The 2,593-nt window shown below is 42.7% G+C and overlaps 1 non-coding gene across 1 annotated transcript; it reads right to left on the bottom strand.

Annotated features, from left to right (window-relative positions):
• Window positions 1–2,316: 2,316 nt before the first annotated feature.
• On the bottom strand, window positions 2,317–2,392 carry trnae-uuc (transfer RNA glutamic acid (anticodon UUC)). The gene has a single exon. It is a non-coding gene; the product is annotated as a tRNA-Glu (tRNA).
• Between the last annotated feature and the right edge of the window lie 201 nt (window positions 2,393–2,593).

Below are 2,593 nucleotides of genomic sequence, written 5' to 3'. Positions count from 1 at the left end.
TGTGGACTGTGAAGAAGCATGTCTTTGTGTTGTACCAATGAGTGTCAAAACTATGTGACCAACTGCTTGAACAGAGAGTTTTGGTTCCTTCAACACATCAACACCACAGCACAAAGACCAATAGTGATGCAGTTAATGTCTCTTCAACTTTGAGCCAGGAGACATTGACATTCATGTTACTGACACTTGCACTACATATACAGTATCAGTCAAAAGTTCGGACACACCTACTCATTCAACGGTTTTTCTCTTTCATTTATTTTTTTTATTTTTTTTATCTATATATATTTTTTTTACAGCTATTTAGCACCAGCCTATTGCTATTTACCCATTCTAAAACTGACTGGAGCTCTGTGTTAAGTGTCTCAGTTATTTCATTGACTGTTGAGTCATCAGCGTACGTAGACACTGTAACGCCCTGGGCATAGAGAGCGGTTTTTCTTCTTTATTTTGGTTAGGCCAGGGTGTTACATTGGGTGGGCGTTCTATGTTCATTTTTCTATGTTTTTTTTGTATTTCTTTGTTTTGGGCCGTATGTGGCTCCCAATCAGGCACAGCTGTAGTTCGTTGTTGCTGATTGGGAGTCACGCATAAGGAGCATGTTTTTCCTTTGGGTTTTGTGGGGGATTGTTTTCTGGTTCTGTTTAGAGTATTTCCTAACAGGACTGTTTTGCTGTCGTCTTTAGTTCATTTTTGTAGTGTTCTCTTTTTTCTAATAAAATTTCAAGATGAACACACGTCCTCCACTGCACCTTGGTTTCATTACGACGACACACCTTACAGACACACAGGCTTTGTTCTGCCACCCCCCAAAAACTGCTCTCTGGAACAACTGCTCCCCGGATGCCCGATGACGTCGATTAAGGAAGTCCTCCATTGCAACCTCTCTGATTCGGAGGTGTTTATACTTACTGACGCTGACCAATGGAGAGTTATTGGTAGATGGACTGGCAGCGTTGCATGGTTTTTTTGCTGCAGTTGTGTAAGAATGCTTGGCTCTCCCTCCTATGTTAATCAGAGCCCAGCTCTTTGTCCATTAAAATGCTGATGATTTCCAAGAGATAATGGAAAACCGTCACCTCTGAGGACAAACACTCTCCCTCGCTTCTGTTTCCTCACTCTAACTCACTCTAACTCACAAACACCTCTGGTCTATCTTTTTTCAGTCAGGCAGACATGGAAGCCCCGATCTCTTTCTCTCTTTTTATCATCCCAATCCCTTTGTTTCTCTCTTTCTATTCATTCCTCTGGTTTCCATTTTCTTGCGGCAACAGGTCACAAATCTTGCTGCTGTGATTGCACCCAATAGAAATGGGAGTTTATCAAAATTGGAATGTTTTCGAATTATTTGTGGGTCTTAGTAATCTGAGGGAAATAGGTTAGGTTAGGAAGTGCATATCTCTCTCTCTCTCTCTCTCTCTCTCTCTCTCTCACAGACAGACAGACAGACAGACAGACAGACAGACAGACAGACAGACAGACAGACAGACAGACAGACAGACAGAACACTGAGCCTGCCTACCAATCCCCTTTCCCTTTAAAGGAATCAGTGTTCCACAGTGACTACATGTTGCACTATACCCATAGTCAGTTGCTGCTGGTGGGTTTGCAGTAAGATAGAGTGAGACACAGAGGAATTGTTTAAATATGGATAGGCACCTAATGACAGTCACCAGTCAAAATGGACTTCACCGCAAATAAGGGGGAGAGATAGAGGTAGAAATAGTGGTATGAAGGAGAAAGAGAGAAAGAGGAGACCTGCACCTGCAACCCCCCCCCCCAAAGAACCTGCACAGACAGAACCCACCAAGAGGACCTACACCCAGACCACAGCATCACCAGCCACACCCCAACCAGCTAAGACCACCACAAGCAAACCCTGGCCACACCCTATAAGTGACCGACTGCCTTGATTCGGTCTTACGTAGCAAAATTTGAAATTGTGTTTTTTATTTTACATTGGACAAAAGCAGAGACACAGAGCTACAAAATGGTATATCACACACTGCATTTGAGGAACAATGGGAAAGTAATTCTGCTTTGAAAGTTGATAAACTTGTAACCTCACTTTTGATGAAATGGCCTTTGAATGTTTGGTAAAATCTACTGGAGAGCTCTTCTTTGTCTACACCCATTCAGCATCGTTTACAACCCTCTTAAGCTTCAGCTCCACCAATCTCTTTAAGGGTTGATCCGAGTGTTCTGTCCTAACAACATCACATTTTAGTCATTTAGCAGAAGCTCTTATCCAGAGCGACTTACAGTAGTGAATGCATACATTTCGTACATTTACTATTATTATTATTTTTTTCATACTGGTCCCCCGTGGGGATCGAACCCACAATCCTGGCATTGAAAACACCATGCTCTACCAACTGAGCCACACGGGACCTACAACAGCAGTCAAGCACCCAAGCTAACTGGCTAACAGTTTGTCTCAGTGACGTTCCATTGAAATGGATACTTGCATAGTGGAGTATTTTGTTAAGACATGAAGCTAGCTGGCTAAACAATTAACCATAATCACTAGTCAACGTCATCACTACCCTGCAATGTCTATCAACAGTTGTCGCAGTGACCCTGCAGAATCTGC

This window comes from Salmo salar, chromosome ssa14, assembly GCF_905237065.1.
Source record: "Salmo salar chromosome ssa14, Ssal_v3.1, whole genome shotgun sequence".
NCBI lineage: Eukaryota > Metazoa > Chordata > Actinopteri > Salmoniformes > Salmonidae > Salmo > Salmo salar.
The sequence above is the reverse complement of the archived record's forward strand: the minus strand, read 5'-3'. Positions and strand labels throughout refer to the sequence as shown.